Genomic DNA, 27,202 nt, shown 5'->3' on the forward strand with positions numbered 1-27,202 from the left:
AGTAAAGAGTAGAGGATTTGATCTGAGGAAAGCAAATAGTTTTCTTTTACTTGGCATTGATTTTTGTGAAAAGGAAAAAAAATATATGTGTACATACATATGTGTGTGTGTGTGTTTCTATAAATATAAATAAAAATGTCAGTTTGTCGTACTGTGGTGGCTTGTGTGTTGCTATGATACTGGAAGCTTTGCCACCAGTATTTCAAGTACCAGCAGGGTCACCCTTGGTGGACAGGTTTCAACTGAGCTTCCAGACTAATACAGACTAGGAAGAAGGACCTGGTAGTCTACTTCTGAAGAAACTGGCCACTGAAAACCTTATGAATAACAGTGGAACATTGTCTGACATAGTGCTGGAAGATGAGCCCCTCAGGCTGGAAGGCACTCAAAATATGACTGGGGCAGAGCTGCCTCCTCAAAGTAAAGTTGACCTTAGTGACGTGGATGCAGTCAAGCTTCTGAGACTCATTTGCTGAGGTGACACAACTCAAAATGAGACGAGACAGCTACAAACATCCATTAATAATGGGAATGTGGAATGTACAAAGAATGATTGTAGGAAAATTGGAAGTCATGAAAAATGAAATGAAATGTGTAAACATCAATATTTTAGGCATTAATGAGCTAAAATGGACTGGCATTGGCCATTTTGAATCAGACAATCATATAGTCTACTATGGAAAGAATGACAAATTGAAGAGGAATGGTATCACGTTCATCAACAAAAAAGAACATTTCCAGATCTATCCTGAAGTATAACACTGTCAGGGATAGGGTAATATTCATATGCCTACAGGAAGACCAGTTAATACAACTATTATTAAAATTTATGCACCAACTCCTAAGGCCAAAGATGAAGAAATTGAAGACTTTTATCAACTTCTGCTATAGGCTTGCTATGAGTTGGAATTGACTCGATGGCAATGGGTTTGGTTTTTGGCTTGGTAGTCTGAAATTGATCAAACATTCCATCAAGATGCATTGATAATTACCAGCAATTGAAATGCAAAAGTTGGAAACAAAGAGGAAGGATTGGTGGTTGGAAAATATGGCCTTGGTGATAGAAATGATGCCAGATATTGCATGACAGAATTTTGCAAGACCAATGACTTCTTCATTGAAAATACCTTTTTTTTTTTTTTTTACCAACACAAACCACGACTATACATGTGGACCTTGCCAGATGGAGCACACAGGTATCAAATCGGCTACATTTGTGGAAGAAGGCAATGTAAAGCTCAATATCACCAGTCAGAACAAGGCCAGGGGCCGACTGTGGAACAGATCATCAATTACTCACGTGCAACTTCAAACTGAAGCTGAAGAAAATTAGAACAAGTCCACAAGAGCCAAAGTATGACCTTGACTATATCCCACCTGAATTTAGAGACCATCTCAAGAACAGATTTGACACATTGAACATTAACGATCAAAGACTAGATGAGTTGTGGAATGACACCAAGGACATCATATATGAAGAAAGCAAGAGGTCATTAAAATGACAAGAAAGAAAGAAAAGACCAAAATGGATGTCAGAAGAGACTCTGAAAGTTGACCTTGAACCTAGAGTAGATAAAGCAAAAGGAAGAAAAGATGAAGTAAAAGAGCTGAAGAGAAGATTTCAAAAGGTGGCTCAAGAAGACAAAGTAAACTATTATAATGAAATGTGCAAAGACCTGGAGTAAGAAAACCAAAAGGGAAGAACACGCTAGACATTTCTCAAGCTGAAAGAACTGAAGAAAAAATTGAAGCTTCAAGTTTCAACACTGAAGGATTCCTCAGGGAAAATATTATACAATGTAGGAAGAATTAAAAAAAACAGATGGAAGGAATACACAGAGTCACTATACTAGAAAGAAGTGGTTGATATTCAATCATTTCTGAACAAACAAATCTGTCTTGGAAGAAGTGCAGCCAGGATGCTCCTTTGAAGCAAGGATGCTGAGACTATGTCTAACATGCTTTGGACATATTAACGGGAGGGATCAATCCCTGGAGACGGACATCAAGCTTTATAAAGTAGTGGGTCAGCAAAAAAAGAGGAAGACCCTCAATGAGATAGATTGACACAGTGGCTGCAACAATTGGCTGAAGAATAGCGACAATTATGGGGATGGCACAGGACTGGGCAGTGTTTTGTTCGGTTGTGTGTACGGTTGCTATGAGTTAGAACGTATTTGACTGCGCCTAACAACAATGATAACATTATTTCACTATATTTTACACAGTTTAGTATTTTCCTTCTAAAATTAGATACCCTGGAGTAATTTCTGATATTTTAAAGAAATATTTTAGAGATAAGAACGACTCACTTTTCAAAGCAGAATTTTTTTTTATTATTAAATATTGAGGCTATGCTAACCAAATCTCTAGGTCTTTTTCTTATAAATGAATGTCCAACCAAATTTCTCCACTTGTTACTTGTACTTTATGCATGATTTTAATATTTAATGGCTGAATTTTTTTAACTTTCTGTCTTTAGCTTATTATGCCTTGGGAAGGAGACATAATTTTGGATTTTATTTCTGTCAACGCCTGAATTACCTATCCTTCCCACGTCTGTTTTTTAGACATACAAATAATGCTCTTACTCCCCGAGAGTAATGTGTTTTAGATGATAAATGACTTTGCCATCATAAAGAATTATTATAATATACCAGAGACATGTATTTAAACACATTGAAAAATATCTTGACGACACACTGATAAACATGATTAACTCTGAGATGGCATATAACCAGTCTAGATGTCTTTCTTCTGAGATGGGAAGAAAGGTATATGGATTGGGTAGAATACAGGGTATGTGGAGGTGTTGTCCGTATCTATACTGTTTTATTTTTTTATAAGGAAAAGTCATCTAGGTATTACTTTTATATAAAAAATAATAATAAAGAAACATAATATGACCAGATTCCTCCATCCCAATCACCAAGCTTCAGTAATTTCCCGGCAAAAGAAACAAAGGTAACTTGAAAAAAAAAAATCACTGGATTCATTCCAAAGATAAGGGTAAAGTCCAATTTTGAAAGTGAGCCTTCTTTCAGCATGTTTTATTGTGTTCATATTCTTAATCTGTGTCAAAATTATATTTAACATACAATAATATATTAGAAACAAACACACACACAAACAAGCAAAAGGAAACAAAACTTCCTCTGTACTTTCAGTTAGAAAGTTTTGATAAAAATGTCTCAGTGTTGAAACTTATTAGCCAATCATTTTGCCTCTGTGAATCAGTTTCCTCATTACTGAATTGTGTATGTAGAAATTGTCGTATTGGTGTATATTCTGTTGAGTATATTTTCAAGAACAAAAACAAAAAAAAATTATTTTTAAAAATGGAGATAATAACAACTGTAACATATACTTAATGGGGATATGATAAGGATTAGAAAAGACCAAAATTTATGTCTAAAGAGACTCTGAAACTTCCTCTTGGAAGTAGAATAGCTACAGTGAATGGAAGAAATAATGTGTAAAAACATGGAGTTAGAAAACCAAAAGGGAAGCACTCACTCAGCACTTTTCAAGCTGAAAGAACAAAAGAAAAATTTCAAGCCTTGAGTTGCAATATTGAAGGATCCTATGGGCAAAAAATTGAACGATGCAGGGAGCATCAAAAGAAGATGGAAAGAATACACAGAGTCACCATACCAAAAAAAAAAAAAAAAAAAAAGCCAATGTTCAAGCATTTCAGGAGGTAGCATATGTTCAAGAACTGATGGTACTGAAGGAAGAAGCCCAAGCTGCACCAAAGGCATTGGCAAAAAACAAGGCTCCTGGAATTGACGGATGGATGCAGTGCTGGAAATGCTCACTTGTCTAACGCTAAGAAATTTGGAAGACAGCTACCTGGCCAATCAACTGGAAGAGATCCATACCTGTGCCCATTCCAAAGAAAGGTGATCCAAAGGAAGGCAGAAATCATTGAATGAAGAAGGCATTGATATCGCACACAAGCAAAATTTTGCTGAAGATAATTAAAAACCAGTTGCAGCAGTACATGGACATGGAACTGCCAGAAATTCAAGCTGTATAGAGAAGAGGATGTGGAAAGACGGGAATCATTGCTGATGTCAGAAGGTCCTGGCTGAAAGCAGAGAATACCAAAAAAATGCCTACCGGGGTTTTATTAACTAAGCAAATGCATTCGACTGTGTGGATCATAACAAATTACAGATAACATTGCCAAGAATGGAAATTCCAGAACACTTAACTGTGCTCATGTAGAACCCGTACATAGACCAAGAAGAAGTCGTTTGAACAGAAAAAGGGGATACTGCATGCTTTAAAATCAGAAAAGGTGTGTGTCAGGGTTTTATCCACTTAATCAATCTGTATGCTGAGCAAATAATCTGAGAAACTGGACTATACGAAGAAGGATTTAGCATTAGGATTGGAGGAAGACTCATTAACAACCTGTCATATGCAGATGACACAACTTTGCTTGTTGAAAGTGGACTTGAAGCACTTATTGGTGAAGATCAAAGACATAGCCTTCAGTGTGGATTATACCTCAACATAGAGAAAACAAAAATCTTCACAACTGGACCAATAAGCAACATCATGATAAACTGAGAAAAGATTGAAATTTTCAAGGATTCTTATTTCACTTGGATCCACAATCAACGTCCATGGGAACAGCAGTCAAGTAATCAAACGATATATTGCATGGGCAGATCTTCTGCAAAAGACCTCTTTAATGTGTTGAAATGCAAAGATGTCACTTTTAGGACTAAGGTGCACATGAACCAAGCCATGGTGTTTTCAGTCACCTCATATGCATATGGAACCAGAACAATGAATAAGGAAGACTGAAGAAGAATTGACCCCTTTGAATTATGGTGTTGGTGAAGAATACTGAATATACATGAACTGCCAGAAGAATGAACAAATGTGTCTTGGAAGAAGTATAGCTGGGATGCCCCTTAGAAGCAAGAATAGTGAGGCTTCATCTTATGTTCTTTTTTATATTTTATCACAAGGGACCAGTCCCTGGAAAAGGACATCATGTTTGGTAAAGTAGAGGGTCAGGGAAAAATAGGAAGACTCTCAACAAGATGTTTGCAATGATGGGCTCGAACATAGCAATGGTTGTGAGGATGGTGCAGTATGGACAGTGTTTAGTTTGTTGTACATAGGGTTACCATGAGCTGGAACCAACTCGATGGCACCAAACAATAACAAATATATGGGTTAAGTGGGGGTAATACATAAAGAAGTGTTTTTGTATATTGAAATAAGTAGTGATATTACTGTTTAAAACAATATATCACATCAACAAAATACAGAGGGTAACCTCTAACTCACAATATTGTAAAAAATAAATAGGAGGTCGTTATGTAAAATTATCTGATGCACTGGCAGGCCATTATAGGCTTTCAACAAATACTTTAGAAAATCCCAAAGTCGGTGTTCTTTCTTTAATTTAACCGCCCTACGTAAATAAAAAGACAAAACCAAACCCGACTCATAGCGACCCAATAGGACAGAGTACAACTGCCCCATAGGGTTTCCAAGGAGTGCCTGGTAGATTTGAACTGCCAGCCTTTTGGTTAGCAGCCATAGCATTTAACCACTATGCCACTACAGTTTCCACATAAATAAAAGCTCTGATCTGTTTTTTTCTTTCCTATTCATGCATAAGATTCTGGTGTAGGTTACTCAACCTTGAGACCTCACGGCCATTGGGTCAAATCTGACTCATGGTAACCCATTGGGAGAGAGTAGAACTTCCCTATAGGATTTCCAAGGTTGTAATCTTTATGGGGGAGCTTGGTGGCACAGTAGCTAAAGTGCTCAGCTGCTAACAAAAAGATCGGCTGTTTGAACCCACCAGCATCTCCAAAGTAGAAAGATGTGGTAGTCAGTCACCTTGCCTAAGATGAGATGTGGAAATTTAGCAACAGGAATTTTTATTCCACTAAATAGTGGAGCTAACAATGTAAGCTTATAAAGGGAGAATACATAGTAGAACAATAAACAAGATGAGAATTCAGGGGATGGAAAAGCCATTTAGGCAAAGGTAATAAGGGAATGTTTGAGTTTACAATTGAGAGTTGTATGTGTGGAGAAGAGTCTTGGTAATCCAAAAGGGCAGTGATTTGAATGTGCCTGGTATCTGGGATTTGGCATTTATATCTGTCAGGCTGGAGAATAAGGTTGGCAAAAGGAAGCTAAGTTGAAACACAAACCTAAAATCTCCTTTTAATGAATTTAGACAGTAAAGCCTTCCTTCTCTTGATTTACAACACAGTACACTTCTGGGCAGGTTGGGACATAATAGACTGTGTTCACACAGTAGCAAAGCAAACTTATTAAAAGTTAAAAAAAAATCAATCATTTATGGAGTGGTACAAATACTAGGTAATTAGTTTGACTTCTTTTTTCTCTTTTGTTCTCTCAAAATAAACTGAATTTACTGATTGGGCATTGTGTAACCGATATTTCTCAAACCTGGCATCATGTTAGCATCACTTGCTGACCATTTAAAAATGTCCATGCCAGGGCCCCACCTTTAGAGATTGATTTAATTGGTCTGGGGTGAGGCTTTGGAATCATAACATTTTACAAGCACTCTAAGTGATTCTAATGTATACTCAGGGTTGAGAATCACCAGGGTAGTTGGTGCTTTAATTACCAAGAACCAAACCAAACCCAGTGCAGTTGAGTCGATTCCGACTCATAGAGACCCTATAGGACAGAGTAAAACTGCCCCTTAGAGTTTCCAAGGAGTGCCTGGCGGATTCAAACTACTGACCCTTTGGTTAGCCGCCCTAGCACTTAACTACTATGCCACCAGGGTTTCCTTAATTACCTGGGATCTTGTTAAAGTGTAGATGCTGATTCAGCACAGCTAGGGGCCAAGATTCCACATTTCTAACTGGCTCCAAGGTAATCCTGATGCTTTGGTCCTGTGGATCACATTCTGAGTAGCAGAAGTGAGATAGTTCTCTGTTCAACCATAAATGCCACATGGAGCATAAGTGGCAAGATTTAACTGAGCTTCCCAATTGTTTGATCAAATTAGACCAATTCAGTACAGAGGCTAAATTAATATTCTGCCCAAAATATTTTTTAAATTCATAAATAATGAACAACTTAGAATAAATTTATGAAATATTTTAAACTTTATTAAAAAAATTTTAAAAAATAAACCACCAATATTTCTGGTAATATTCACTCCAAAATAATAGTTGTTGTTGTTGTTGTTGTTGTTGTTAGCTGCCTTTGAATCACCCTCAACTCATGGCGACCCCACGCACAATAGAATGAAACGTTATCCAGTCCTGTGCCATCCTCATGATCTATTGTGGATTGGCCTATTGTGATCTATAGGGTTTTCACTGGCTGATATTTGGAAATAGATCTCCAGGCCTTTCCTCCTAGTCCATCTTAGTCTAGAAGCTCGGCTGAAGCCCGTTCAGCATTGTAGCAACACCGAAGCCTCCGCTGACAGTCGAGTGATGGATGCACTGAGGTGCATTGGTGGGGAAGGGAATCCGGGTCTCCTGCATGGAGGGTGAGAATTCTACGGCTGAACCACCACTACCCTCAAAATAATAGTTAATAAATAATTTTAAGGCAATTTTAGAATGATCTGTCATGAGAAATGGCTTGCTTCTGTAAAACATGAAAGAAACTTTACTTCTTTTCTAATGTAATATGTCTGATATAGGATGAAACTCAGTTAAACTTCCATGATATTAGGCACTCATGCTGAAGCTGTCACAAGTAATTTTCTTTTCTATCAAGATTTGGCCCAACAGAGTTAAAAACCAGAAATGTCAATATTACATTAAAGTGTTATTTTCAAGTATACTTTGTGTGAAGAAACTATTTCTCCAAAAATTCTCTCAGTTATATCTTTATGTTAGATGCTTACAAAAAGCCCTGACCTTAGAATTGGAGCCACAGGACCCTGGTGGGAATAATGATAAAGTGATTAGATTTTTTCAACATTATCGCTGTGATATGAACCAAGGAATTTATGATTTTTCACACTATAAAAGAATATCAAACAGAATCAAGTAGGTCTGCTATTTTTCCTCCTAATGTCCTTTCTTTAAATATTTCTTCTGTGTTTATCCCCAAGACTATTTCCCCAGATGATCACAAAATATAATAGCTTAAAAGAATCTACATTATTATCAAATACATTTTGTACATAAAAGCTCCCTGAGACAACAATAGTCCACTTTTGTTTCCAAACAACAAACATTATTTATATTATTTTTTCTTAGATTGTGTGACCATGTGCCTGCGAACCAGAGTAAGGCAAATTCTTCTTCTTGCTTTTTAATGTACTGTTCTCAGAAACCTCTTTGTCTGAAAATAAGTGTTCCTGGGGTGCTTTAGTTTGGAGATTGCAGTGTTAGGTTTGGAGGAGGTTTTGAAGAGTGTGGCGAAGATCCTACTAGATTTTTCCTTTGTTGATATATTTTCACTCTGTTTTGCTATAGTGGTAGTTACTCTGTGTATCTAAACTGCCAGCCTTTTGCTTGTAATTCTGATATGCCTGAGAGCCTGCGAGCTCCTAAAGGGCAAAAAAAAAGGGCAAAGATCCTGTTAAATTAAGTATTTTCTGCCATAGAGTAAAACCAAAACCAAACTCGTTGCTGTCAAGTCGATTCCAGCTCATGGCGACCCCATGTGTTACAGAGCAGAACTGCTCCATAGGGTTTACTTGGTTTTTTAATCTTTATGGAAGCAGATCTTTCTTCCAGGGCACTGCTGGGTGAGTTTGAACCACCAACCTTTAATTTAGTAGACAAGCACGAATTATTTGTGTCCCCCAGGCACCTTTGGCATAGAATAGACACTCCGTAAAGGTTCTATGAATGAATGAATGGTTTGATGATGATTCACAGCCTTCAGTCTGCATACCTACCCGTACTCATCTAAGGGGGAGGGGCCTCCGAATTGGGCTCTTTGGCTTCACTTACCCTATCTTTATCATCGGCAGTAAATTACTGACATTCGTTTTTGATGATTCAGAAGTAGATTTGAAAATCTAGGGTACAAAATATTATCTAACTTTGTTAATAAATGAATTTGAACTGTGTTTGTAGTGAATATTCACTGACTGCCTGCTTGGGATTCATCCATTTCTCTTTTTCTCATACTAAGTAACCCCCAAGTGTTACTTCAGAGAATTTTGTCCCTTTCATTTTAGAGAAGCCTTGTAGGTTATGTGGGATTGATGAACACTGCCCTTCCCCCAACTCCGGGGTGGACCCTACTTGATATAATTTCACCTCCATTTGCCACAGTGATTGTCTCAGATAATCTCTGCTTTAGAGTATGGCTTACTGCTGAATTAATAAATTAGTTCAGATGTGATCTAATCAGCATGAAGCTCACCATAAACCATAGGGGCTGGGAAATCTGAAACACAGATGCTCTCTTGTTCTGGAAATTATAATGTGAGGTTGTGAGGCTTACCTCTGCTACAGCTATTTTGCTCCCTGGAATGAAACTACACTAAAGATAAAGCCAACAAACAGGACAGAACTGAAGGACTCACTGAGAAATGGAGTTGGAGCCCTGATTGAAAAACTATGCCTCTGGACTTCTCAATTAATTGATCCAATAACTCACCTATATTGCTGAAGCATTTTGAGTTGAATGCTTCTATTGCTCATGGCACAAAGTACAGCTCAAACACAGCATCTTCTTTTCAAAAAGCATTATTGTCCTCTAATCAACAAAATGTTTTCATCTATTAAAAGGGGCAGAAGAACAGGGCCTGCTGGGGCTGACAGACTGGAATCACCCCTCAGATGGACCAAGATAAACAGGGCTGCCCAAGATCTAGGAGCAGAGTTGCTGTCCCACTGGGCCTGGAAGGCGGGGCTGAAGCCCAGAGTGGAGGGGGTTCCAACCAGAATCTAGAGAGTGTGGTCAATACCCAGAGCCTGGAGGCTGAGGCCGTCGCCCAGATGGTCTCAGAGAACAGTAGGTTACTTTCAAATCTTGAAAGCAAATGTAATTTCTTCTCCTGGGTGCTGGACTTGCTCCAATTTCTCCTATAGGTAATGGAAATGTCGACCTTGTCCAGGTGCCACCATTTTACTGTGAAAGCGTGTTCTAGATTTCACAGGTTCACAGGTGAAGAGGGATTTTCACCCAGAATGGAATACACCTAAAGTCTCAACCCATAATTGATTTAGGAAAAAAAAAAAAAAAATTTTTTTTTTTTTTAGAAGATTCAGAAAATGGGATTTTGAACATGGAATTGATTTAAGACTTTTGGAATGATGTGATGGTGTGCATGTGTTTTGCCTGTGTGAAGAACATAAATTTTGGGGGGCCAAAGGGTGGAATGTTATGGATTGAATTGTGTCCCCCCAAAATATGTGTTGTAAATCCTAACCCCTATACCTGTGGTTACAATTCCATTTGGGAATGGGTTTTCTTTGTTATGTTAATGAGGCAGGATTAGTGTACAGTGTGTTTTGAGTTAATATCTTTTGAGATATAAAAGGAGCAGATTATGGAAGCAGAGATGAGGGAAGATAGATGTCATGCCACATGAAGGTTACCCAGGGGCAGAAGCTCAAAAGAGATAAAGACTTCCAGAGCCAATTGAAAACCTTCCCCTAGAGCCGGTGCCCTGAATTTGGACTTCCAACCTTCTAACCTGTGAGAAGATAAATTTCTGTTTGTTAAAGCTACCCATTTCTGGTATTTCTGTTATAGTACACTAGATAACTAAGACAGTGGGCTTCTCAGCAAAAACAAAACAAAAAAACCCTTAGTTCAGGAAAGAGGCAACACATTGGACTCTGATGATGGGATTTTGAAGAGAATGACAGTATTCGGAAGGAACAAAGCTCAAAAGACTTATTATTTTCTGTTAAGGGTATGAGGAGAATAAGTGCTTTCATAGAAAATGCTATTAGCTTGGTCTGTGTAGAATAAGGGTTAAAGTAAAAAAAGATTATGCTAGAGATGAGGCTGAGGCCTGATGATAGAGGTTCTTTTGCACCTTACTTAGGAGTATGGTTTACTTAATAAGCAATGATACCAGCAGGGTGGAGAACAGATTAGAGGGCTGGGAAACCAAAGGCCGAGAAGCCAATTAATGACTATTGCCAAAATGGTTAAAGATGATGAGGACCTGACCGAAGCTAGTAGCAGCAAAATAGATGTGGGCAGATATAAAAGATATTAAGGAGAGAAAATCAGTATGACCTGAGTATTAACTGGATGTGATGGAGAAGTAACAGTCAATGTCAACTGCCTTAGGCAACTATACAGATCATGGTGGCATTCACCAAAAGGGCACAAGAGGAGAAAAACACTGGATATTAGAAGTCTAGCTTAGTGTTGGACATAAATGATAAATATTAGACCTAAATGGACAAGTAAGATGAGAAATTAGAGATATCTACTAGGCAGTTGGGCAAGTGGTCTAAGATCAGGAGAAGAATATTGGCTGATTTTCCAGCCACCTTCTATATAAGTATAAAACCAAAACAAGCCTGAAATTTAGGAATCATCCTTGACACTTTCATCTCTCTCCTCATGTCCAACGCAATATCAACTTTCACTGTCATATTTATCTCCCAGTACATCTTAAATCTGTCTACTTCTTATCTCCACTGATATCACTCCAATCTAAAAGGCATGGTCGCTTGCAATAACCTACTAACTATTCCCTCCACTTCCACCATTGGGTCCTTTAATCTCTTCTCCATGTTTCACCACAGTGATAATGTAAAAACAAAAATTGATCAAGTCACCCACTCACTCACTCCTGCCATTGTTTTATATCTTTCAATAACTTGTCATTACTCTTTGGATAAGGCTGAATATCAACATGGTCTGCAGGTCCCTACAAGGTCTGGTTCCTGCCTCCTTCTGCAATCCTATCTTGTGATTCTTTGCCCCTTAAATTATGCTTTAGTGACACTAACCTTATTTAAGTTCCTTGAAGATTCTGTACTCCCTTTTATCCTCCCCTTTACCTGATTGAGCACCTATGTATCTTGTAGGTATGCACCCAAGCACCACTACCATAGATAGTGTTATCTTTATCTTTCAGTCTAGGTCAGGCTTATGTGTTATACTTTTTTAGAACTACCTTCTCTTCCTTTGGAGCCCTGGGGTGGGGGGCAGTGGTTAAGAGCTACAGTTGCTAACTAAAAAGTCAGCAGTTTGAATATACCAGCCAGCTACTCCTTGGAAACCCTATTCGGCAGTTCTACTCTGTTCTATAGGGTTGCTGTGAGGAAGAATCAGCTCGATGGAAATGGGTTTGGTTTGGGTTTTCTCTTCCTTTGGAGCAATTTACTACTCCATAAGTATAGATCCATATGTGTGGTTATTTGTTTGCTGTTTACCCCATTAATGACTAAGTTCCAAGGTAGCAGGAATCCTGTGGGTGTGTGTGCTCACAACAGTAATCTTTGGCAGATAGAAGATGTTCTATAAATATCTGTTAAATAATCAAATTAATGAAGTGCAGAGTATCGAGCCATCTATATATAAATACAGTGAAACCTGTGAGAGCTGGAACTCAATGGGATTGTTTGTTGTTCCAGGTCTCACAAGTTCTCCACTTTTGACAGTGTGCAGTTACCACTTTTCTATTGCTTTCTATTTAGTGGAAAATACTTGAGTTTTCCTTCTCTTGACAGGTCTCCACTTTACAGTTTCCAGCTTTTGCAGGTTTTACTGTAATAAGTCAAGCCCAAGAGTGGGTGATATTACCAAAAGAAGGCATGTGGAGTGAGAAGAGAAAAGAACCTAATAGAGAACCCTGAGGAATACCAATATTTATAAGGCAGGCTGAGGTACAAAGACACAAAGGTGAACAAGAAGGAGCATGCAAAGAAAAGAGACCAAGAGAGTACAGCATTATGGAAACTGAGCGGGGAGGAAGTTTCAATAAAGAAAAAGTAGTTAACAAAGAGAAGTGAAGTAGGAACTTCCAAGTGCCCACTGGATTTAGCAACAAGGATCTCACTGATGACATTAATGAGGAGAGGGATGCTAATAGCAACAACAATCCCACCTAACACTTATTGAACACTTACTATATACCATAAATTATTCTAAATTCTTTATATATATTAACATATTTAATATTCAAAACAGCCCTATGGAGTAGCTACTCTTACTACCCCTATTTACAGATGCAGAAGCTGAGAATGCAAAGCTGCTTCAGTGAAGTAAAAAAAAAAAAAAAAAGCAAGGATTAATCCCAAATTTCAGTGGATTGGGTTGAAGAAGTGGGAGATGCAGACAGAGAGGCATGGAATTAAGACATGTCTTATACTGTTTAGCATTTAAGGAGATGGGGTTGTAACTGGGCAGGAAAATGTGGCAGAGGGAGAAGGTTTTTAAGGTGGATGAGACTTGCAGAAGTTTAAATACTGATGAGAAGGAGCCAATACAGAGGGTCGGTTTAAAGATGTAAGAGAGAGAGGGGGAATGCTCAATATTGTGTTCCAAGAGAAGGTATACATTGGGAAAGACGATCCACCATGAGAATCCCTGCATATTCTATCAGGGTATGCCAAGAATTTGGGGACTTTATTACAGTCTAGAAAACCCTATGGGGCAGTTCTCCTTGGTCACATGGGGTCACCATGAGTCAAAAGTGACTCAACAGCATCTAATGATAACTACCCAAACAATTTTTTAAGGTTGTGTTTGTAGAGAGCAACCTTGAGGGATGAACTCACTTTTCCCCTGAGAAAAACAGTAGACTTGCTTCCACTTACTATAAAATGGTGAATTCCCCAAGCTTAGTGTTTCCCTCCTGTAATGCAATCCACCGTATATGCAGTCATTTATAATGGGCCCTTTTAACACTGATGCGGAATTTAGGGGAGGGGGCATGGGAAATTGACACAAACAAATGAAGCTCTGGCTACTACTTTTGCCATGAGTAATAAAGTCCTTTGTCTTTGACCCAGAAATTTCATGTTTTAGGCCAGCATTAATGAAATAGTAATGGGTTAACTTGTTAGTTTGCAAGTAGAATAAAATATCAGACCTACACAGTTTTTGTATTATACAGAATAGAAATTACATTCACAGTATGACTCCAAGGAAGGTTAAAATCTTCCATTGTAACAAGAAGTAGGGAGAAAGAAATTAAAAAAGTTGGCCAATGATCCCGTTTTCTTCCAATGAAACGTGATGACTATCAGTGGTCAAATACTTCAGGGAAGGAAAGAAAGAGAAAGACAGAGAGAGAGAGAGAGAGAAAAGAGGACGAGAGAAGTAGGAGGGGGGAAGATGAAGGGAAGGTGATGGAAGGAAAAAGAGGTGGTGAGAGGAGGGAAGGAGGAATGAAGGAAGAAAATGTTCCTATCTAATTTCCTCATAAACATGCTGATAATTGCCTTCTGGTGTGTAGACTAATGATATTCAGAAGAGTGTCTGTATCTCATCTAAAGAATCTTTTAACAGGGTGTTCCTGGTTTAAAATTGTTAAGGATAAACTTTAGATTCTATGAATTTATGGGGCATAGCTTTCTGGAAAATGTCACATAAGCAAGGTATTAAAAAAAAAAAGGTATCCATATGGGATATTAAATGGACATCATATTCCAATGGGATATTAAATGAAGCATCATAATCTAAACTTCCCCATTTCATGAGATCACGTGCAAGCATATTATTAGACACATCATCAATTGCTCTGGGTTAAAGAAAGCCTGTCAGTGCAAGATAGAAGGACCTAGGGAGCTACAGAGGACATTCCCATCTTCTCCCTGCTTCACCTATGCCTGTTGACTGCTCGAAGTCTTGAAATTACTAGTAAAGCATAATACTAGGTAAATCTGATCCATGTGCACCTGATATGACATTCAGACCCCTTGTGATAGCTCAGAGGGGAGGATGTAAAAGACTTCATGCAGGTGATAGTGAAGAACAGCAAGAAGGTGAATACTCAACCCAGGGAACCGTCTACTTTTACTACATTATTTGTTCCCTAAGAACAGATGTGGTATCTGTTTTGCTTACCACTGTGCTCCTAGCACCTAATCCTGTGTCCGGTACATAGTAGGTATACAATAAATACTTGCTGAAACATTGAAAAAAAAAAAAAAGAATAAATGAGGAATGGATAGTTGAGTTGATAGAGGAAGTGGGCTCTAAAAAGGAGACCAAGAAAGAGGATTAAGAAGGCAGAGAAGCAGGGTAGTATAGAATCCTGGTTCCTGAGAAAGAAATTCCTTTAAAAAGAGAGCAAACAACAATAATCATTTCTGCTGAAAATCAAATAAATGTGGGATTGAAAAGAATCTTATAGATTTGACAATCAAAGTTTTTAGCTACGGTGCAAAATGTAGATAGCAAGTGAGCTGTTTGGAGGTCTCTATTTCTTTAATTATTTTTTCAAACTCAGAATAACCTATTCTTTCTTCCTTATTGAAAAAAAGGGCTGCCAAGGTCATGCTTTCACAGATCTATTATATTGCTGCCTCATTCATAATATGACCCAATATCATCCCTGAAGATTACAGTGTGACAAAGTCCTGGCATACTGTGATGCAATATTGTCTTCAGAGTCTCTGTCTGAGGGAGCAGCAGGGAATGAAAATAAAGCATGAATACAGAGCTTACTATAAACATCAATTGATGGCTTTGACTAACTAATTGCTAATCAATACATTGATCCTCTCCCAATTTTCAAGGAAGAGCCAAACCCTCTGTAGGCTGACAGCTAAAGATGCTATTTTCAGCGTGGGTAAGATATTAGCCCTGGACATTGTGTTAGAAAAACAAACTTTGAACCAAACTCACAGTTCACACTCTAGGAGGATGAATAGGTGATCCTGAGAGATTTTAATCTTTTGAACAGTGACTGATCCTAATTCTCCTTCTCCCTCTGGGTCTAACATGACTCTAGCATTTAGATGGTGTTTAATAAGTGTTGTGTCGGAATCGACACAATGGCAACAGGTTTGGTTTTTTTGGTTTAAGTGAATGGTGAATGGAGACACATCTAGAGAGAGAGAAGAGGAGCCATAGGAAATGGGAGGACCAACATAGGGATGGGTGATTGGAGGTATGTAATGAAAAATGGTTGTATGACTGACAACCTGCCTGATTGAGACAACGTGTTGGTCTAGAAATTCTTTAAAGACCCTTCTGAAGGCTTTTGAATACCTATCTCTGAGGATCTGAGGATCCCTGGGTATTCTAGAGGTCATTGCTTGAAAAGTGCATCTTTTCCTGGATGTTGGGACACAGGACAGAATGCACACTGGGGTTCTATGATGAATAGGCAAATTTAAAGAAATTCTCTAGGCCCAAATCTCTTTCCTATTGATTAAAGTGAATGTGTAGCTAGCATTCTCATTGCAAGGTGGCTTGTTTTAATTAGCTTTCTCCCCTTATATTTGAGACTCAGGGATAGCATAATATCTCTAATGGAAGTGAGAGAGGGAGAAAGTAAATAGTTGGGGCACTCATAGGATAGCAGAGAGGCTAGGATTAGGATTGACATGATCTAGTAGAGCTCTAGGTCACTGGGAGGATGAGGGAGAAAGATGAGGAACCAGGAGCTGGGGATTAAGACTCAGAAAGGGATTTCAGGAATCAACCTCTCTTCCTTACCGTAATTCCCATTGGCTTCCTGTTATTAGGTGCCATTGAGATGATTTTGACTCATAGCCACCCCATGTGACATTGCAGAACTGCCCCATAGGATTTTCTAGGCTGTAATCATTACAGAAGCAGATTGCCAGGTCTTTCTCATGCAGAGCTGCTGGGTGAGTTCGCCAACCATTCAGCTGGCAGCCAAGCACTTAACTGTTGCACCACCTGCATTCTTCCTGATTGACCCTGTCTCCTTTTCATCACCTTCCTCTCCACACCATAACTAAAATAGTCAAATTTGTTAATGTGAACTGGTTCTTTTTTTTTTTTTTTTAAACAGACAGAAACCTTACAATTTATTCTTTGCATGGGAGTTTGATGGAAACTGTAATAAACAGAAGTTGATAATATGACATTGAAAGGGTCTAGTAATGATTTTATCTGCACAGAACTTTTTTCCTTCTTTCTTTTTCCTGGTCACAGAACTCTTCTCTTTTGAGCTGGGATAGAGTAGGGGCTGTTTCCACTCCTGTACCACATGACCACCACCAAACCATGGAGTGGACACAGAACCCTGGCTGAGGTAACCTGAGAACTCCATCTTCCAAATTACAGTGATGACATCAAGGAAGGGCATGTGACCCAAGCCAGATGAAGCAGAATTATACCAAGGACTTTTACTCAAGCTACTGGAAAAAAAAAATACTGTCTTTTCTGTGGAACCACAAGTTATTAAGTCAGCGAAAGCTTATATTTTCTAGCAGATGTATTTTTCAAAACAGGAATAGTCCATCTGAGAATCAAGTCAATACAGTGGAAGGAAAAAGAAAGAAATGAAAAGAGAGTCCTCTGAAGACACTGTTTGGGTTGGTTACAACTCTGCCTGAAATCTGATCACTTCTGGATTTTTCAGTTACATACACTGGGTGGGTTTAGTTTGGTTTTATACTTCAGTGAACTCTAAAAAGAAGAAAAAAAAAAACTCCCCATAAAACAATAACAACAACTTAAGCTGTTATGAGATAGATTTCTCTCAATTACAACCAAAGGAATCTAGAGGCTGTCTCAAAACGAGGCCATCACCCGAGATAGCTCAAAGAACATCTTTAGAGAAATTTATTTTCTGTTCCATATTCCTGGCATGATGGGAATATCAGCCTTTTGAGGAAATTTCTAAGTCATCATTCCTGTCTACTTTAAACATTTATGTAACATAGCTGTCTACATAGCTTTATGTAACATTTTTGGGGTCACCCAGAATGCTATGATAATAAAAATATTTCTCAGAACAGGTAAAAATTTTTATTAGTGATTCTGATATTGTATTTCAGCAACTGCATTTTGAGAAACACTGATCTAAACTTTAAAATTTAAGACAATCTATGCATAAAAATTTCCCAAATAGTTAAGAAAATAAATATTTTATTTATTTATTTAATGTACCATATGTGGTCTAAGACTCAGTGACAATATGTAAATATAAAACCATACTTGAAATTGATCTTTATTTATATTATAAAAGCTTGAGTTTGATTCATATTTTTGAGAAGATAGGTAAATTAGGTGTCATTTTTAGTGTCACCAACCCTAAATGAATGTCTTTTTCTTTCTGGGAAGATTTTTTATTAATATGCAAGGAATCACTGATTTATACAATTGCAGGTTTTGAAAGGACATTAAAAGATAAACTAGTCCAAACTACACATCGCAGGAGTTCCTTCCTCAAAATTCTTAACAAATGGCTGTTCAGAATCTGATCGAACACTTCCAATTGCGGAGAGCTAACTTTTATCCTTCTTATGTTTCCCCCTCCTCCTACTCCTTCTTCTCTTTCTCCTTTCCATTGTTAGTCTGTATTTATGTAACATAATTGCATTACAAAATATTGAGGAAGGAAAAATAAGCCAATTTATATTTTTTCCATCACAGAAAAAGTTATTTTAGGAAAAAAAATTCATAAATAAAACAATGCTAATTTATTTATTTAGCAAAATTTTTACCTTGTATTAATTTCCCTTTTCATTGCTTCTTTTAAGAGTGAACATTTCCTATTTGTTTACAAGGTATATTTATTTTCTGGTAAAACATCTTTCTGTGTTTTTCACTCATTATTTAATTATATTCCCCTATTCTTTCTCTGCACTTTTCCTTGCCTACTGTTTACCAAAACAGGTAAGATATTATCTATTATAAAGTATCACACTAAAAACAGAATTGGATCTTTCTTTTCTTTTTCTTTCTTTTTTTTGCCAACAGCTTTCAACCAAAAATCCATGAAAGATCAATTTAATTTAAAGTGCACTTCTAGACGACCCAGGATTTAAGCATTTAATTAGAAATCCATTAAAATAATTGTATTCCCTTTTAATGTAGTCACTTAACCTGTAGTTAAATGTGACTTCTATTGTAAAATAGCTCATATATAATCCGATGCTATATTGCTTAAAATTATCTCAGAAACAGTAGCACTTATAAATTAAGTTTAAATGTGCTGAATTCAAAACCCTGAAGTTACTGCTCACAAAAATTGGTGTATTTATCACATTTAAAAGTCTCAACTGGAACAATACTCCTTTTTTTTCAATTCTTTCATTAATGACAGGCCAATATACTGGAACTCCCAAAAACCCAGTGCCGTGGAGAATGTAATTTAGGGATCTTTGCCTCTCTGTTGTTAAGAATTACTTAAAAAGATTGTTTTTCCACCCAGAATTTATTTCCTAGGGAACTATTTATTGATGACTTAATACAGGGTATATATTACAATGCAAATGAATAAAATTAAGCATAAATATAAAACAGACATGTGGCCTAAGACTGGACTTTATCTCTAGACCACAGCAGTGAACCCTTTAAATATCATAAGATCTGGACTATTTCCCAATCTCTTCCCAAACTAGCATTTATTTATTACCCCATGTCTTAGACTGGGTTCTCTAGAGAAGCAAACCTAGTAAAGTGTATAAATATATAGAGATTTATATCAAAGAAATGTCTCACGGAATTGTAGAGGCTGAAATGTCCCGAGTCCGTGGGTCAGGATAGAGCCTTCTCCTGATTCACATAGCTGAAGAGGATGGTAAACCCAAGATCTAGAGGTCAAAAGCAGGCCTCTTGCTCCCAGGTTGTGAGAATCGATGAATCCCAAGATTGGCAGGCAAGATCACAGGTAAGCTGCTAGCTCAAAGACCAAGAACCAGAGGTCAGAGGAACAGGGGCCAGCTGCAGGATCTAGTGCAAGCAAAAACTCCCCAGCCTTACCAGAATATTTGCTTATATTCAATGCAGACCACACACCCAAGGAAACTTCCTTTCAACTGATTGGCTACTCACAGCAGATCCCATCTTGGGGGTGATCGCATATCAAATCTCAACAGGAAGTGATGACAACATTATAAAACTGCCAAAACACTAAGAATCATGGCCCACACAAGTTGACACACAATTTTAACCATCATAGTCCACCCCTTGTCAACTCGGCACCCATACACTTCTCCTTAAACCATACACAATCTCTGAATAAAGACACTTATAAAGTCATACTTAGGTCTAACATGATACAAAAAACACACATGCAACCAAAACACACTAGTCCTGTTTACATCTTATACTTTATAAGTGAAGAAAAAAAATATTTGATGCACACATACAAAGCAGAAATACTTATAACAATTATAGTCCTTGTTTCTGCAATTGGTCATGTGTCTGTAACTGGTATTTAGCACTCCCTTCTTCCACCACCCATTCTGTATTCCCTTTGCCCTCAGCAAGCAACTCAACTGGTCATGGTTCTTTGCCTGGTGTGATAACCCAAATCTTCATTCCAAAAGGATCTGGGCCATTAGTAGTCATGTCAGAATTGGGTTGCTATAGTTTTCCATTGGCTTTAATCACAGGGTATGGTAGTACTAAGAGACGCCCTAAGTGATCTCTTGCATTCCAGACATACTCTTCTTTACCATCATTATGTAATATCAATCTGATTTCCTCTTGATAATCAGGATCAATTACACTAGCCAGTATGATAACTCCTTTTTTTTCCTGTTAATACAGAGGCATAAGGAGCCCAAAGTGGCCAGGTGGCATTCTTAGGTTCCTGTTCAATGGAATTAGTGATGTGTTTCCAGGTGGGGGCATTTCTCCCTTTGGAACTAAGACCTCTAGACCTGTGGAGCATAAAGTCAGGGGGACAGGAAGCAAAAATTTTGTGAGTGGGTCCCTAGAGGTAATATTTCCACCTCTTGATTCCTGGACTCATGAATCTTGGCTATGGGAGAAACATCACCAAATACTGGATGCTGGTTTAGAGCATATACAGCCTCCTGGAGAACACTCCCCCAAACCTGGAAGGTACTGCCACCTAGCGGACATGGTAATTGTGTCTTTAGAAGGCCATTCCATCGTTCTATCAACCCAGCTGCTTCAGGATGATGGAGAACATGGTAAGACCAGTGACTCCATGAACATGGGCCCATTGCCTCACTTCATTTGCTGTGACGTAAGTCCCTTGATCCGAGGCAATGCTGTATGGGATACCATGACAGTGGATAATCCATGGATGGTAGTTTTGGCAGAAGCATTGAGTGCAAGGAAGGCAAATCCATACCCAGAATAAATGTCTATTCCAATAAGATCAAAATGCTGCCCTTTCCATGATGGAAGCAGTCCAATGTAATCATCTTGCCATCAGGTTGCTGGCTGATCACCTTGAGGGATGGTGCCATAATGGTGACTACCATGGCTCTGCTGTTGGCAGATTGGGCACTCTGCAGTGGCTGTCGCCATGTTGGCCTTGGTGAGTGGAAGTTCATGTTGCTGAGCCTATGCATAACCTCCATTACTACCATCATGGCCACTTTGTTCATGAGCCCATTGAACAATGACAGGAGTAGCTGGGGAAAGAGGGTGACTGGTTTCCACAGAATGTGTCATCCTATCCCATCCTGCAAGGTCTATTCACATGTGTTTTCCCCATAAATCCTTGTCTCCAATTTTCCAATCATGTTCCTTCCAATTCCTGACCATTCAGCCAAACCATTGGCCATAGCCCATGAATCAGCATAGAATCACACATCTGGCCTTTTCTCCTTTCAAGCAAAGAGAACAGTCGAGCGCACTTCTTGAAGATCTGCCCATTGGGAGGCTTTTTCTTCACCACTGTTCTTCCGGGAGGTCCCAGAAAGGGGCTGTAGTGCTGCCACTATTCACTTTCAAGGGGTGTCTGCATATCGTGCAGAATATCTATAAACCAGGCCTGAGTTTTCTCTTCTTTACTGATCATAAGGAACTCCCCATGAGGCCACAGGTACAGACTTCAGAGATAGAAGGTAATGTGACAGGAGTGAAGACCATGGACATTTGAGCCACTTCCTCATGCAACTTACTTGTGCCTTCAGGCCTTGCTTGGGCCCCATCTGGTATACACCACTTCCATTCAGTGATGGAGTGCTGTTGTGCACGTCCAACTTTATAACTCTATGGGTCAGACAACACCCAGTTCATGGTGGAGAGCTCAGGCTGCATGGTGGCTTGGTGTCCCATGGTTAAGCATTCAGTCTCTACTAAGGCCCAGTAACAAGCCAAGAGCTATTTCTTAAAAGGAGAGTAGTCAGTTATCTGCAGAGGATGGCAGGGCTTTGCTCCAAAATTCTAAGGGTCTGCACTGTGATTCACCCCTAGGGCCTGTCAGAGACTCCAAACAGCATCTCTGCCAATGACACTCTAAGTACCATTGGATCAGCTGGATCATATGGTTCAAGTGGCACGGCAGCTTGCATGGCAGCCTGAACCTGTTGCAGAGCCTTCTCTTGTTCTGGGCGCCATTCAAAACTAGCAGCTCTTCCAGTCACTTGATAAATAGGACAGAGTGGCACACCCAAATGCCAAATATGCTGTCTCCAAAATCCAAAGAGGCTCACTAGACGTTCTGCCTCCTTTTTAGTTATGGGAGCAGACAGAAGCAATAACTTATCCTTCACTTTAGAAGGAATATCTCAACATGTCCCACACCACTGGACCCCCAGAAAATTCACTGAGGTGGAAGGTGCCTGAATTTTGGGGGATTAATTTCCTCTAGCATGCAAATATTTTACCAATAAGTCCAGAGTCATTGACACTTCTTCCTTACTAGGTCCAATCAGCATAACATCATCAATGTAATGGACCAGTGTTGCTTCTTGTGGAAGGGAAAGGTGATCAAATTCCCTACAGACTAAATTATGATATAGGGCTGAAGAGTTGATGTAGCTCTGAGGTAGGCAACTGAAGGTGTATTGCTGGCCTTGCCAGCTGAAGGCAAACTCCTTCCAATGGTCCTTCAAAACAGGTGTGGAGAAAAAGACATTAGCCAGATCAATAACTGCATAACGGTACCAGGAGTTTTATTAATTTGCTCAAGCAATGAAACTACATCTGGAACAGCAGCTGCAGTTGTAGTCACCACCTGGTTGTTTTCAATAATCTACTGTCATTCTCCAGGATCATCTGGTTTTTGCACAGGCCAAGGAGGCGAGTTGAATGGGTATGTGGTAGGAATCACTATTCCTGCATCCTTCAAGTCCTTGGTAGTGGCAGTAATTTCTGCAATTACTCTTGGAATGTGATATAGCTTTTGGTTTACTATTTTCTTAGGAAGGGGCAGTTCTAACAGCTTCCACTTGGTTTTTCCTAGTATGATAGCCCTTACTCCATTTGTCAGGGATCCAACATGTGGTTCTGCCAGTTGCTGAGTATATCTATTCCAATCATGCATTCTGGAATGGGCAAAATCACTATAGTTGGGTTCAGGGACCCACTGGACCTACTGTGAGACAGATATGAGCTAAAACTCCATTAATAACCTGACCTCCATATGCCCCCACTCTGACTGGTGGGACATGTGACATTTTGAGTCTCCTGGAATTAGTGTCATTTCAGAGCCACTATCTAGTTATTTCCTGATTATTTCCTTTTCCCCAATGAATAGTCACTCTCATAAAAGGCCGTAGATCCCTTTCAGGAAGGCTGGGAGAAAGACTAATAGTAAACATTTTTGGCAGTGTGTTAGAGTCCTTCCTCAGGGGACCTGGCCTCCCCTCATTCAAGGGGTTATGGGTCTTTAAACTTGCTCAAGTCTGGGAATTGATTGAGGCATCGTGACTCTCTATTCTTGTGATTTGAGTTAGGCTGCTGTTTACTTGACCTAAAATTCAACTGCTTGTACAGATCAAGTAAATATTTAGTATATTTCCTATCTGTTTGATTCTAGGCTCACCATGACTCATAAGTCCATATGAGTCAAGCTGTTCTAATTACTGCTTTGACTCTGCTGTCCATCTCTGTAACCATGCCCACCTTGTCTTTGTTGATTGAGTGCAGCCACTTGGTTCCTACTACCACAGGGCCCAATCAGTCCCATTGCAGTTAGGTGTCTTAATTCACTTAGGGCAATTCTTATTGTCAAATCTGACTTACATAAAATAGCAATCATAGCAGTCTTCAAGGATGTTGGGGCTCCCTTTGCAAATTTGTTCCTCACAGTTGTGGTAAAAGTTGTGTCCTCTGGGCATTCCATGTGTAAGTCTGTGGGTCTAACCTGATAAATCCACTCTGGCATGCCAATTTCTCTAAGCCTTTGGATACCTTTGTCTACAGTATACGAAGGCAGGTCTGGTACTTCAACATGATTTAATGCAGGCCACTGTGTAAAGCATGCTTCAGCGACCCAACCAAATAAACTGTTAGATCCTTCCCTAACTTCTTGAGCTGAAACATTGAATGAAGGATCTGTGCTTAGTGGGCCCATATCAATAAACTTAGATTTATCCATCTTTATGTTCCTTGCACCATTATCCCACATCCTTTAATAGTCATTTCCACACATATTCCCCAGGTTTCTGTTTGTACGTGTTAGAAAAGTCAAGCAGTTCTTTCGGAGTGTAGGGTACCTCCTCCTGGGTCACACTTTGGACTTCACCCTTTGGGAATTGCTGGGACTTAAGCTAGTTGGAAGTCTAGAAGCCAAAATAGGTAATGGGGAACTGTTTTGAGAGCATTCAGCATTGTCTTGTAAAGCATCTGCTTCAGCCAATGCCCCAGGCAATGACTCAGGCAAGGGCTCTTTAGACACAACTGGGGTAATCTCATTAAATGGGAGTGGAGAGGCTAATGGTTTTACTGGGGAGGGCAGTTTAGCAGACAAACATGGAGTAATCTCTTCAGATGGGGCTGAGAAGCCTCGTTCTGTTGGCAGGAGTGATTCAATGGAATTTAGGGGCTCAGTGTCTCCAGCTTCCTGATTATCTGCCCATATTTCCCTTCCCAAGTTTCAGAATCTCATTTCTTCCTGATCGATGCCTTCACTTTAACTTCAGACACCTCTAGATTTTGGCAATTGAGCTGGTATTGTAATTCAGCCACTGTTACGTTAAGGCTCTGGGTGTGGTTTTTGGAATATCAGCTCTGTTACTACAAGAAATAAGACTTTCTTTCAAAGCACAAGTGAAAACTTTGAGGTTGTTTATGTGGCACTTGAGCTTTGGCTCTGAAGCCCTGAGCACATCTCTTTCTTTCACCAGTTTGCCTAGCAAAAGTAGGACCTACCAACCAGCTTTCTTATACTTCTCATTCTGAAAAAACTGTAGAAAGGTATCACACATGTGTTCACCCAAAGCCTTGCCTTCCACCAATATTTGATGTATTGGTGGCAATATTTTCTGGTTATTTGTTCAGCCACTTCATGCCATGGATTAGCAATGTCATCTTTACTACTGGAAGCAGAGTCATCAACATCTTTAAGACTAACTAGACTTGAGAACCAATTTAGAAAACTCATCCTTACAATTTTGTTTCTCTAGAACCACTCTTGGTACCCAATGTCTTAGGCTGGGTTCTCTAGAGAAGCAAAACCAGTAAAGTGTATATGTGTATGTATATATATATGTATGTATATATATATATATATATATATATATATAGTGAGAGAGATTTATATCAAGGGAACAGCTCACATGGTTATAAAGGCTGGAACATCCCAAGTCCATGGGTCAGGATAGAGGTTTCTCCTGATTCACATAGCCAAAGAGGCTGGTGAACCCAAGATTGGGAGGTCAGAGAGCAGGACTCTTGCTCACAGGCTGTGAAGATCAAAGAATCCCAAGATCAGCAGGCAAGACTACAGGTAAGCAGCTAGCTCAACTCCTGAGAGCCAGAGGTCAGATGAACAGAAGCCAGCTGCAGAACCCAATGTGAGCAAAACGTCCCTGAGCCTTACCAGACTGTCTCCTTATATTTGATACAGGCCACAAGCCCAAGGAAATTTCCTTCCAGCTGATTGGCTACTCAGAGCAGATCCCATCATAGGGGTGATCACATATCAGAACTCAACAGGGAAGTGATCACAACATTATACGACTATGGTTTAAAACACTGAGAATCATGGCCCAGCCAAGCTGACCCACAATCTTAACCATTACACCCCACTCCTCTTGACCTTTCGCTCTGCTTTCTTTGTGGCTCCAGACCATCATTTCACAATTCAAGTTGCTTCAGACTTCCTTTATCTCTATTCACCTAGCCATGCAGTCCTTACTAGCTCTTGGAATCAGTTCTCCCTGATTTCATCCCATGTTTACTCTGTCTTATCTGAATGATGCCCACCATTCACCAGTACCAAGGTATCCAGTAGACCAGTGGGTACTAAGCACAGGTGGGAAATTCAATATTTTAGTAAAGTTTTAACAACACTTTTTTCAGCTTTTTGAACAAGGGGTTACACATTTTCAGTTTTGTACCGGACCCTACAAACTGGATAGCTAGCCCCGTACACACCACTTTTCAAGAAGAGCTCCCCTTTGATCTTATTGTGAACTTTGACACTGGCTAGAACTTCCTTAACTTCTATTCTTTCTGCCATAAAATGCCTTTTATTTTCACTTTTCTTCCCCTTCCTCCTATGGGTTCTAAAATCAATTCTATACCATGCCATCAACCTGATTTCATCTGCATCCTTCAGGCTTTGTAACACATTATCCCTCTCATCTTCAATTTTTCCACTCTCCCTTGTTACTTTGCTTGTGTCTTCAATTCTCCAGGAAAAATAACCCCCTCCAATTTTGCTATCCCTCCAACTCTAAAAGCCAATGGTCTGACTATTACTGTCTCTGCATCTCTGCCATCCCTTTGTAGTTCTTTAGCCTTCATATCCATTATGCTGCTAAAATTGCTTGGTCAAAGGTTACCTGAGAGTTCCTAAAGGCCAAATAAATAACATTTCATGGTCCTAACACTTTATGACCTTTCTGTAGATGTCGATACTATTGACAGCCTCCAGTCTCTCAGTTTCTCTCCTACCTTCGCTTCACTGTCCTGACACTTTAATGATTCTCTCTCACTTCCTGACTACTTCTTGGATTGCAGCATTTTCTCTTCTTCATCCTGTCACTCATTAAATGCAAGTTTAATGGCATGCCCCCAGAAATTTTGCCTGAACCTGAAACATTTCATTTTACGGGCTTACAAGTAGTGTATGCTTTTGAGGGTAGAGACTGGAATTCTCCTTTGGGAAGAATGTTGCCTTTGTTCTGAACGAGATTTCTTTTGTGTGCTCTTTAATTTAAGAAGAGGTCCTTCAGGAATTTCTGAATCTGTGAGGTAGTTC

The 27,202-nt window shown here is 39.2% G+C and overlaps 1 pseudogene; it reads right to left on the minus strand.

The window, feature by feature from the left end:
- Positions 1-21,351, minus strand: part of LOC126066235 (EGF-like and EMI domain-containing protein 1) — a 103,102-nt pseudogene extending 81,751 nt beyond the window's left edge.
- Between the last annotated feature and the right edge of the window lie 5,851 nt (positions 21,352-27,202).

This window comes from Elephas maximus, chromosome 23 (assembly GCF_024166365.1).
Source record: "Elephas maximus indicus isolate mEleMax1 chromosome 23, mEleMax1 primary haplotype, whole genome shotgun sequence".
In the NCBI taxonomy this organism is placed as follows: Eukaryota; Metazoa; Chordata; class Mammalia; order Proboscidea; family Elephantidae; genus Elephas; species Elephas maximus.